The following is a 13,439-nucleotide window of genomic DNA, read 5'->3' on the forward strand; positions in this document are numbered from 1 at the left end:
CAAGAGTTGACCCCCTGTGGACATTTCCTTTGTAGAAAAAGACTTCTCAGAAGCAAATATGTGGTCCATGGTCCTATAGCATATTTTCTAATGTGAGAGAGAAAAAAAAAAAAAGGATGGAGGCAGAATGGTATCTGAATAGGTCCAGCGCCCCTGGAAAACTGCAAACCTCCAATGTAATTGGGACTTCAGGGACCTGGGATTGCTTGTTCTGCTAAAGTACTTGAAATTTCATGAATAAAAGGTTTTCTATGAATACAAAATTATTGTGATTGTCTACATTAGACCACAGAAACACTATAAACACTCAAAGAGAAGGGGAGATGTCTGAACCTATTTGTTCAGCATATGAAAGAGACAGGGAACCTGGATACTTTTGAAATCACTTGTAAGGAAGTTTCCTAACCAGACATCCAAGACCAAGAAATTCTTTTAGTCATATCGGATTCTGTTCTTTTGCATAAACCTTGACTTGAGTGGTGCCATAATTTTCCATGAAGTAATTATGAGATTTTTTTAGTCGGTCCAGGTTTTTGGACATCAGGTAGACATAGAATTGAGAGGCTAATTTTAATTCTTCCTATTATTTTAAAGTTTCCCCCAATAAAACTACTTAACAGATGATGGTTCCCTGGTAGTCTAGCAAATGTTCCACAGGCAATTTGGTAGCTTAAGAGAACAAAACAGAATTTCTCTGCCTAGAACATTTTGGCCCATCTCTTCATTGTTAATTTATAAATCATATTGTTTTAGGTGCATCTTTTATATTTCAAATTTCAAAACAAACTTCAAAAGTTAAAGTGTGATATTATTCCATTTATGTGAAATATCCAGAATAGGCAACTCCATACACATAGGAAACTTCGTAGCCATTAATCAATTGCTCCCATTCCCCTTTTGAGATGATGAAGATGCTTTGGAACTAGGAGGTGGTAGCTGCACAATACTGTGAATGTACTAAATGCCACTAAATTGTTGCTTTAATATGGATAATTTCAAGTTATGTAAATTTTATCTCAAAAAAGTATGAAAGCCAAAATAAGAGCTCTTACTTTCCTCTCTGAAAGATTACACATTTGATATACTTTTCTTTCCTCTCTAGACTTTTTCTTTCTCATTTTAACTGATATTGTTTAGGATTTAAGATAAAGATGGTTTTTTTTTTTTTTTTTTTTACAATACATCAATAGTTTTCTATTTTTAGACATACTGTTGACATTCGTGTTATGCCTCATGTGCATTAACTTTCTAGTCTAAATTCTGGATTTTTTTATTTCATTGTCCACTAGTATTTGAAGAAAACATTATCGCTTCCCCATTCTTGAATATGTTGCAGCATTCTTTGAGCAACTTTTAAAGTAAGAGTATATGTATTAAATGTTTTCTGAAGCCTTTCACTCCTGAAGATGACTTTCAGTTACTTTCACTTACAAATGATAAATGAAACTTTCGCAAAGAGTCAGACGTGACTGAGTGACTGAACAACAACAATCATCAGAGAAATGTAAAATCAAAGCTACAGTGTCACAATGATGACTAACATCAAAAAGTCTACATATAGCAATGCTGGCGAGAATGTGGAGAACAGGAAACGCTAGTACATTGATGGTGTTGTGAACTGGTGCAGCCACTGTGTGGTGCGGACACAAAACATCATGGAGGTTCCTCAAAAACTAACAGAACTACAGCAATGGCACCGAAATTCCACTGCTGGGTGTATATCTCAAGAAAACGAAAACCCTATTTTGAAAATATTACATGCACTCCGGTGTCCATAGCAGCATTACAATAGCCCACTTTTAGAAGCAACCTGAGTACTCATGAACAAATGAGAAAGAAGCTGTGGAAGAATCATAGAAACAATAGAATGTTGTTGTTGCTCTTGTTCAGTTGCTAAAGTGAAAGTGAAGTTGCTCAGTCATGCCTGACTCTTAGCGACCCCATGGACTGGAGCCTACCAGGCTCCTCCGTCCATGGGACTCTCCAGGCAAGAGTACTGGAGTGGGGTGCCATTGCCTTCTCCTGTTCAGTTGCTAAGTCATGTCCAAATCTTTGTATCCCTATTAACTGCAACATGCCAGGCTTCCCTGCCATTCACTATGCCTCTGAGTTTGCTCAAACTCATGTCCATTGAGTCAGTGGTGCCATCCAACCAGCTCATCCTCTGTTGCCCTCTTCTCTTGCTCTCAGTCTTTCCCAACATCAGGGCCTTTTTCAATGAGTTGGCTCTTCACATCAGGTGGCAGCTTCAGCTTCAGCATCAGCCCTTCCAATGAATATTCAGTGTTGGTTTCTTTTAGGGTTGACTGGTATGGTCTCCTTGCTGTCCAAGGGACTCTCTCAAGAGTCTTCTCCAACGCCACAGTTCGAAAGCCTTAGTGCTCAGTCTTCTTTATGGTCCAACTCTCACATCCTTACATAACTATTAGAAAAGCCAAAGCTTTGACTGTATGGACCTTTGTAGGCAAAGTGATATCTCTGATTTTTTATATAATGTCTTGGTTTGTCATAGCTTTCCTTCCAAGGAACAAGCCTCTTTTGATTTCATGGCTGCGATCACCATCTGCAGTCATTTTGGAACCTGAGAAAATAAAATCTGTCACTGTTTCCACTTTTTTCCCACCTATTTGCCATAAAGTCATGGGACTAGATGCCATGATCTTAGTTTTTTTAATGTTGAGTTTTAAGCCAGCTTTTTCACTCCTCTTTCACTCTCATCAAGAAGTTCTTTAGTTCTTTGCTTTCTACCATAAGAGTGGTGTCATTTGCATATCTGAGGTTGTTGATATTTCTCCTGGCAGTCTTGATTCCAACTTGTGCTTCATCCAGCCAGGCATTTCACATGATGTACTCTGCATATAAGTTAAATTAGCAGGGGAACAATATACAGCCTTGTCATACTCCTTTCCCAATTTTCAACCAATCAGTTACTCCATGTCTGGTTCTAACTGTTGCTTCCTGACCTGCATACAGATTTCTCAGGAGACAGGTAAGGTGGTCTGGTATTCCCATATCTTTAAGAATTTTCCACAGTTTGTTGTGATCCACAGTCAAAGATTTTAGCATAGTCAATGAAGCAGAAGTAGATTTTTTTGTTTTGGAATTACCTTTCTTTTTCTATGATCCACTGAATGTTGGCAATTTGATCTCTGGTTCCTCTGCCTTTTCTAAATCCAGCTTGTACATCTGGAATTTCTTAGTTCACATATTGTTGAAGCTTAGCTTGAAGGATTTTGAGTACTACCTAGCTAGCATGTGAAATGAGTGCAATTGTACAGTAGTTTGAACAGTTTTTGCATTGCCCTTCTTTGGGATTGGAAAGAAAATTGAACTTTTCCAGTCCTGTGGCCACTGCTCGGTTTTCCAAGTTTGCTGGTATATCGAGTGCAGCACTTTAACAGCATCATCTTTTAGGATTTGAAATAGTTCAGCTGGAATTCCATCATCTCCACTTTATTTGTTCATTGTAATGCTACCTAAAGCCCACTGACTTCACATTCCAGGATGTCTGGTTCTAGGAGAGTGACCACATCATTGTGGTTATCTGGGTCATTAATTTCTTTTTTGTACGATTCTTCTGTGCCTTCTGGCCAACTCTTCTTAATCTCTTCTGCCTCTGTCAGATCCTTGTGGTTTGTGTACTTTATCGTGCCCGTCTTTGCATGCAATGTTCTCTTGCTATCTCCAGTTTTCTTGAAGAAATCTCTAGTGCTTCCCATTCTATTGTTTTCCTCTATTTCTTTGCACTGATCACTGAGGAAGGCTTTCTTATCTCTCCTTGCTATTCTTTGGAACTCTGCATTCAGATGGATATATCTTTCTCTTTCTCCTTTGCCTTTCACTTCTATTCTGTTCTCATCGATTTGTAAGGCCTCCTCAGACAACCACTTTGCCTTCTTGCATTCTTTTTCTTGGGGATGGTTTTGGCCATCACTTCCTGTACAGTGTTACAAACTTCTGTCCATTGTTCTTCAAACACTCTGTCTATCCGACCTAATCCCTTGAATCTATTGGTCACCTACACTGTATAATCATAAAATATTTGATTTAGATCATACCTGAATGGCCTAGTCTTTTCCCCTACTTTGTTCAATTTGATTCTTAATTTTGCAAAAGCACCTGAAACACAGTTAGCTCCCACTCTTGTTTTTGCTGTCTGTCTAGGGCCTCTTCATCTTTGACTGCAAAGACTATAGTAAATCTGATTTTGGTATTGACCATCTGGTGATATCGATGTGTATGGTCATCTCTTGTGTTGTTGGGAGAGGGTGTTTGCTATGACCAGTGCATTCTCTTGGTAAAACTCTGTTAGAGTGTTACTTCATCATCATAAAAGATGAACTTCTGCCATTTCCAACATGGATGGACCTAGAGGGTATTATGCTTAGTGAAATAGGTCAGACAGCGGTGAATACTTTATGCTTTCACTTATATTTGGACTCTAAAAAATAAAGCAAATGAATGTATATAACAAAACACAAACTGATTTACAGATATAGAGAACAAACGAGTGGTTACCAGTACGAAGAGGGAAATGGGAATGGAGGAGATCAGAGTAAGAGATACAAACTACTATGTAGAATAAATAAGCAACAAGGGTATATTGTTCAGCCAGGGAAATATAGTCATTATTCTGTAACAACTTTAAATGGAGTATAATCTCTAAAAGTGTCGATTCACATCTGAAACTAATATAATATTGTAAATAAACTATATGTCAATTAAAAATCTGGTAATTTATTTCCATTTGTTCATCCCTGCAGAGGAAATTTATATTTTACCTCTGGAAAACTGAGGAATATTTTATTAGGCATTGAGTGGTTTAAGTAAAGAAATAAAAAAATTAGATTTTCCCTAACTTATTTTGCTAATACAGAGTTTCTGAGAAATAGGAAGAAATAAGAAAGGAATTGGAACCAGCCATATGAAGAGTTTCTTTTCTGTTTGTCCCTCTTTCTTCTACTGAGACTGAGGCTCTGACAGTTCTGATCTTGGGTGTTAAGAAAGCTTTCAGGACTGAGGATTCTTGGAAATCAGGGAGGACAAGGGGGATGGGAGTGTACATGTCTCCTGTATCTATAATTATGCTATTCATACAGTCTCATTTTACACTGATGATATGATAATGATAGTGATGGTTTTTATATTTAACTGTCTATTATTTGTCAGATTTTGTGCTAGGTTTAACACACGTTATCATACTTAATCCCTGTGATCACCTTCAGTTCAGTTCAGTTCAGTCACTCAGTCGTATCCAACTCTTTGAGACCCCATGAATTGCAGCACGCCAGGCCTCCCTGTCCATCACCAATTCCCAGAGTTCACCCAGACTTACGTCCATCGAGTCAGTGATGCCATCCAGCCATCTCATCCTCTGTCGTCCCCTTCTCCTCCTGCCCCCAATCCCTCCCAGAATCAGAGTCTTTTCCAATGAGTCAACTCTTCCCATGAGGTGGCCAAAGTACTGGAGTTTCAGCTTTAGCATCATTCCTTCCAAAGAACACCAAGGACTGATCTCCTTTAGAATGGACTGGTTGGATCTCCTTGCAGTCCAAGGAACTCTCAAGAGTCTTCTCCAACACCACAGTTTAAAAGCATCAATTCTTTGGCGCTCAGCTTTCTTCATGGTCCAACTCTCACATCCATACATGACCACAGGAAAAACCATAGCCTTGACTAGACGGACGTTTGTCGGCAAAGTAATGTCTCTACTTTTGAATATGCTATCTAGGTTGGTCATAACTTTCCTTCCAAGGAGTAAACGTCTTTTAATTTCATGGCTGCAGTCACCATCTGCAGTGATTTTGGAGCCCCCAAAAATAAAATCTGCCACTGTTTCTACTGTTTCCCCATCTATTTCCCATGAAGTGATGGGACTAGATGCCATGATCTTAGTTTTCTGAATGTTGAGCTTTAAGCCAACTGTTTTCACTCTCTTTCACTTTCATCAAGAGGCTTTTTGATGATCTAGATTCACTTTCTGCCATAAGGGTGATGTCATCTGCATGTCTGAGGTTATTGATATTTCTCCTGGCAATCTTGATTCCAGCTTGTGCTTCTTCCAGCCCAGCATTTCTCATGATGTACTCTGCATATAAGCTAAATAAGCAGGGTGACAATATACAGCCTCGACATACTCCCTTTCCTATTTGGAACCAGTCTGTTGTTCCATGTCCAGTTCTAACTGTTGCTTCCTGACCTGCATATAGGTTTCTCAAGAGGCAGGTCAGGTGGTCTGGTTTGCCCATCTCTTTCAGGATTTTCCACAGTTTATTGTGATCCACACAGTCAAAGCCTTTGGCATAGTCAATAAAGCAGAAATAGATGTTTTTCTGGAACTCTCTTGCTTTTTTGATGACACAGCGGATGTTGGCAATTTGATTTCTGGTTCCTCTGCCTTTTCTAAAACCAGCTTGAACATATGGAAGTTCACAGTTCACATATTGCTGAAGCCTGGCTTGGAGAATTTTGAGCATTATTTTACTAGCGTGTGAGATGAGTGCAATTGTGCAGTAGTTTGAGTATCCTTTGGCATTGCCTTTCTTTGGGATTGTAATGAAAACTGACCTTTTCCAGTCCTGGGGCCACTGCTGAATTTTCCAAATTTGCTGGCATATTGAGTGCAGCACTTTCACAGCATCATCTTTCAGGATTTGAAATAGCTCAACTGGAATTCCATCACCTCCACTAGTTTTGTTCGTAGTGATGCTTTCTAAGGCCCACTTGACTTCACATTCCAGGATGTCTGGCTTTAGGTGAGTGATCACACCATTGTGATTATCTTGGTCATGAAGATCTTTTTTATACAGTTCTTCTGTGTATTCTTGCCACCTCTTCTTAATATCTTCTGCTTCTGTTAGGTCCATACCATTTCTGTCTTTTATTGAGCCCATCTTTGCATGAAATGTTCCCTTGGTATCTCTAATTTTCTGGGAGAAATCTCTAGTCTTTCCCATTCTGTTGTTTTCCTCTATTTCTTTGCATTGATTGCTGAGGAAGGCTTTCTTATCTCTTCTTGCTGTTCTTTGGAACTCTGCATTCAGATGCTTATATCTTTCCTTTTCTCCTTTGCTTTTCGCTTCTCTTCTTTTCACGGCTATTTGTAAGGCCTCCTCAGACAGCCATTTTGCTTTTTCGCATTTCTTTTCCACGGGGATGGTCTTGATCCCTGTCTTCTGTACAATGTCACGAACCTCCGTCCATAGTTCATCAGGCACTCTATCTGTCAGATCTAGTCCCTTAAATCTATTTCTCACTTCCACTGTATAATCATAAGGGATTTGATTTAGGTCATACCTGAATGAAATATTAATTGTAAACATTCCAATTTTATAAGGAAAGGAAGTAAAGTATGGGGTTGTTAAATAACTTATTCAAAATGACATAGCTGAGTCTGCTTGGCTAGGGTACAGAGTATGCAGTTTGATTCTAGAATACATGCATTTAGCCATCTGTCTCTCTAGATCCGGGGGGAGTGGGCAAGTATAATGAAAAACACCTTTCAGAAGTGCAAAAGTTTAGGTCCAGAAAGAGTAAGTAATTTTCCTAAAATAAATAGGAAAATTGGTACTTTAACCTTTGTCTAATGTTAACTATACGAAGCTACCTCTAGATGGTCAGAATCAGATAACCTTAAACTTAAGAACCAGAAGTAGTCTCAGAGATTATATCATTTCAGTGCCTAGTCTCTCATTTTACAGATAATCTATAATCACTAAAATCTCTAACCCAAACCAATCAGAGGTCAGTTCTACAGAGCAAGACAACTTTATATATCAAAGGAGAGTTATTGTTTGAAATTTTATTTCTATCAAAAAAAAATGAAGATGAGGGATCCAGTTCTTGATGGCAGCACAGCTTTTTACAGAAAATTCAAGTGCCTCATTGTTTCTCTGCAGCAAGAAGACAACTTGGGAAAGGATTCTGTAGACACTGAGCCCATTGTAGAGAGCTGTGGGACCCAGAGATTTTCATGAGAGTGAACATGCCCTTCGAGATCAAAGCAGATTGTCTTCTAAGAGGCGTCCAGTGGGCCATCCTCTGAAAAGTGACCCACTGTTCAGCATAGCTCTTTCCAGGACACTGAATTGGAGCCAGCTGGTGCCTGGAACGTACCTTGTATGTCACCTTCTGATCTCCGTCTAAAGGCCAACTGTATGTGATTAAGCATAACAGACACAGAGCTTGTGTTAAGCCCCGGATGTAACTTGTTGAGTGAAGAGCAATTGACTTGAAAATTGGACAAATGGATTAAGTTTCTTCTCTTAGTCTCTCTCTTTCTCTCTTATTTTTAATAGAGCAAGATTGTATCCTCTGGGCCTAGTCAGTCAGTGCTTGCTGTTTCTGAGAAGGATATTCATGAGCTGCTGCACTTCAGGGATACTAATTGGGATTTGACGTGAAATTTTTACCCTGACATGTGCATCACCTAAGGAGGATGGCAACAACTGGCATCAAGCAAAAGTGTGTTTTGGTTTTTCCCCGTATAGTGACCAAATAATTTAGTGTTTTTTTTTTTTTTTAAAGCTCTTGCTGCTTCTCAAAATTGCTTGCACATTGGAATCACCTTGAAAATTAAAAAAAATACTGATGCCACTGCCAATCTATTCTACCCAACGTATTTTAATTTAACTGGTATGAGGTGTGGCCTGAGAACAGGGAATTTTAAAGCCCCTGAAGCAATTCTAATGCACAGCAGAGTCTGAGAACCACTGGAAACCACTTTTAAGCCCCATCACTCTGATGAGGCGCCAGCTGCAAGCATGTTTTATACCAACATGTTTGCAGAGTATAAACATCACAGTGCAAACTCTTGCACCCAAGAACCCTGTGCTGCTAGTGGACAATCTTTGGAAAAGTTTGAATTTGTAAACTGATAATACATATAATTCCATGGGCTCCATATGGTTCCTGTTATGCTGAGGGAACTATACACATTTGCCTTGCCCCAGGATGAAAAGATAAATAACAGATGTGGTTAATTTTTATCATACTTGTAGTGAACAATAATAGAAAAATAAGAAATGAAGGGGGCAGCGAGAAAAGTAAATCACATGAAAATAAAACTTAAATCAACTATACTAGGTTATATCTTTGGATTTTAAAAATCCAGTTATATAATAGATAAGAAATAACTGTATCATATAATTCTTCAGTTCAAAGGGAGGCAGTCTCTACAACGACAAGAAGCAATATTAAAATTTTGGATGTTAATAGAATAATCTTAAATTGTTGATGGTAATGATAACTAAAATTTATACTTTACCATGTGGTAAGCACTGTACTAAGCATTTTACACATACTAACTAATTTAATCCTCATTACAACCCTGAGATAAATACCATTTTTATTTTACAGATAAAGAAACTGAAGCCAGAGAATTTAAGTAATTTGTCCAAGGTGACATGTTTACTGTGTGGTGAAACCACGAACTGAGCCCAATTCAGATACCATTCAAAGACATTCTAAAGGTCCTGGTGATGACCTGGTGACAATTCCTTCACAGAGAGAACACTGGTCCCATCTACAGAGATGAAGCAGAGTGTACAGCTGGAAGAAGTTTTTGGGAGAATTGCTACTAAGATTTAGGATGGCTGGGAATAAGAGTAATAATAATGCCAGGAACTAACATATACTTTGTGCCAGGCACTGGGTGAAGTTTGGGTGTGATTCACATATTCTCTACTTTTTTAGCTGTGAATCTCTTACTCCTGATGGTCCACTTAAGTCAACATGTGGTTGGCTAGGGTCTCTGTTGTTGTTCTGTCACCAAGTCGTGTCCAGCTTTTTGTGACCCCATGGATTGCAGCACACCAGTCTCCTTTGTCCTCTACTGTCTCCCAGAGTTTGCTCAGATTCATATCCATTGACCCAGTGATGCTAACTAACCGCTCATCCTCTCCTCCCCCTTCTCCTTTTGGCTTCAATCGTTCCCAACATTAGGGTCTCTTCCAGTGAGTTGGCTGTTTGCATCAGGTGGTCGAAGTACTGGAGCTTCATCATCAATCCTTGCAATGAATATTCAGGGTTGATTTCCTTTAGGATTAACTGATTTGATCTCCTTGCTGTCCAAGGGACTCTAAAGAATCTTCTCCAGCACGCTTCCCTTTGGAGACTTCAATTTTGTGCATATTAGGTCACGTGATGTGGTCTCACAACTTAATGAAGCTCTGTTTCTTGTTTTTGTTTTGAGAAACTTTTTCCTTTGTATTTGACTTTAGATGGTGTCTCTTGCTATGTTCTCAAGTCAACTGTTCTTTCCTTTTGCAATGTATAATCTTTTGATTGATTTTTTTCTCATCATTATGGCTTGCATTTTCTTGCTTCTTTGTATGCCTGGTAGTTTTTGATTGGATGCCAAAGATGCTGGATATTCTTGCATTCTTTTAAATATTCTTTATTTTTTTCTACGGGATGCTGTTGCGTTACTTGGAGGCACATTGCTTTTAATATCTGTCAATTGGGACCAGGGTAGTATTTAGTCTAGTGCTAATAATCCCCATTTCTGAATATTCTGTTCAATGCTAAATGAGTTATATTGTTTGCCTGGTGGTAACAGACACTGCTGCCAGTCTGTGTGCATGCCAGGTACTGTTGTATCTGAGTCTTTGGAGGAGATCTTTCCCCAGACTTGAGTAGTTTCCCCACATATATGCACTGCTCACTATATTGAATACATAAAGGAAAACCTCTAGAGATCTCTGCAGTTCTCTGTCTATGCAGCTACCCTCTTTGTGTGCCGCCTGTGAACTCCAGCCACCTTACCCTGTCCAGATGTTTATCTTCAGTTCTTCGATTTGGGGACCTGCCTGTGCTCTCCATTCCCATGCTGTGGCTTAGAATCTCTTGCAAGGTACAAATATGAAACAATCCTAGGCCTTATCTTATTTTTTCTGTGTCTCTTAAGGATCACTGTCTTTTGTCTCTGATGTCCAAAGTGTTGAAAACCATTGTTTCAAATATTTTTTCTATTGTGTTTGTTTGTTTTTTCAGGTGGTTTTATAGATCCTGTTCCTCATACTCCATCTAGACTGGGAATAGAAGTATGAAAAATCTTTTTTTTTTAAACAAACAAACTTTTTGTTCAATCTTACCAGAGGTTTGTTAATTGTTAATTTTATTAGTATTTTCAAATAACCCACATTTGTCTTTCTGAAATCTCCTTATGGTATATTTGTTTATTCATAATATTTTATTTATATATTTATGTTACTAATTTCACTTATTTTTATTATCTACTTTCTGATTGGCCCAGTATCTTTACACAGACATAAATTGGAAACACTCCCACTCAGATTAACCCCCGGGCAGCTGGTAACTCAGCTCAAGTAACTCAAGTGGCTCTTGTCTGGCATACAGCATAAGTAGACTCACCTACATTGAGGGAGTTTCTTGCCTGGCAATAAAGTTCAGTGTTTCCTGAAGAAGTGAAGAAACATGAAAACTCCACATATCAAGTGCTCTAATCTGCAAGCATCCTACTATGGATGAAGTATTCAATTGGCAAGGAATTGTGTTAATTAAGTCATGATCAGTCACAGGGGAATAGAGCTCAGGACTGGACTCAGCTTAGAATCAAGATTGGGAGCTGGTGAATTTTCACAGAAAACATAATGATCTCTATACTCTACCATGTCCTATGGCAGGAGGTGCACACAAACAGCCATTGCTCTAGAAATTTAGAAGGTGGAGAATTGGTTCATCAGTGGCCAGGGTGATCAAGAAAATCTTCATTATGTGAGGGGAATATCTTAAAACTAGTATTGAATGGAAATCTTATTAAATGAATACTTCAATTTCTTTTTGAATACTTCTCAAGAAGATGATCCCTATCATCACTGGCCTAAGTGTCTATGCTTTTTATTTTTTCTAACGTTCTGGATTTTTTCTCACAAATTTCTATAAGATAACATTCCTAAGCCCTGTGGCACTAACACTGTTCCCTAACATAATTATTGAGTAGCTGCTATTTGTGTTCTCAGAACCTAACATACTTTCTTACAGAAAGACTGCATGTATCTTCCATTTCCTACACAGATTAAAGTTTTGAATGTGATTCTTTGGTTACAGATAGTCTTTCAAGATTTGTAATCAGGCAAAGGCCACATAGTTTTGTGCCATTAAATCAAATAGATAAAGTCACATGTCATATGCCCTCCATTAAAAAATAAGGAGGTGTTTGTTCCTTCCCTATTCATGGCAACAGTCCTGTGTGTGTGCTCAGTTGCTCAGTCATGTCTGATTCTTGGCAACCCCATGAACTGTAACCTGCCAGGCTCCTCTGTCCATGGAATTTTCTAGGCAAGAATACTGGAGTGGGTTGCTATTTCCTACTTTCGGGGAATCTTCCTGACCCAGGAATGGAACCTCTGTCTCTTGCATCTCCTGCATTGGCAGGTACATTCTTCACCACTGTGCCACCTGGGAAGCCCAGCAACAGTCCTGGATAAGCCAAACGTGCTGCCATTTGCTGTGGGAGAGGCTGTGATAAATATGGCCATCTTCAGAAAGGTCACAGTCTTGTGAGGAAGAGTTACAAACCAAAATATCTAGCAATGACCTGATTTTGTTGCATTTACATGAATGCCTTTGATAGTTATGAGGACCTATCTGTGGCAATTCATCACACAGAGGCACTATGGATAACAGGACTCTCAAAATACAGTTCTCATAGATGTTAAGTCTGTCTTGATGAGCCATAACAACTGGGAATCACCACCTTTATTGACCTTTACAAACCCACTTGCATTTACATGAACATGACTTGAATTATGGCAGATCTGGAAAGAAAAATCAATACAAGTAGAAAAGAAAGTGTTGGCCTATTGCTTTCTCTATAATATTTTAATAATTCAATTATTATACAGGTTAGTGAAATACAGTAAACTAATTATAAGGAAACCAATTATATTGTCTAAGTTGCATGATGTGTGTATTTATTTCATTTGTATATCATAATCTATGACATTATTGAACGACACTTTGTACCGAAGAATATGCTATGTGTCTTGTATATATTGTCTCATTAAAGATTTGTAACAATCCCATGACACAGGTATGGTCATCATCCTTATTTTATAGAGGAAAAAATTAATACTTTAAGTAACTTCATGATTAGGCATGGTGGATGGGGTAGAGCCAGGATTTGAACAAGAAAAGTTAGACTCCATTATGATTGGTTGCACTCCGCTTGCCATGTTAACTGCCATGTATGATCACTTTGTGATGTAAAGAAATACTGAATCACTGTATTATGCACTGGAACTAACATAGTATTGTTTGTCAATTATTCTTGAATAAAACAGGTGATTTAGATATCTAAAAAGATAGGAACTTAGCCAATAATGGCATATATATGCTTATATATGTTTGTGTAAACTTATAATGTATATATATTTGTGTGCTTAGTTTCTTAGTCATGTCCAGCTGTTTGCAACCCC

General features: G+C 38.4%; 1 long non-coding RNA gene across 1 annotated transcript in view; it reads left to right on the forward strand.

The window, feature by feature from the left end:
* Positions 1-13,439, forward strand: part of LOC133252994 (uncharacterized) — a 57,062-nt gene that overhangs the window by 34,562 nt on the left and 9,061 nt on the right. The window lies entirely within an intron of this gene.

Source organism: Bos javanicus, chromosome 8 (genome assembly GCF_032452875.1).
Source record: "Bos javanicus breed banteng chromosome 8, ARS-OSU_banteng_1.0, whole genome shotgun sequence".
NCBI lineage: Eukaryota > Metazoa > Chordata > Mammalia > Artiodactyla > Bovidae > Bos > Bos javanicus.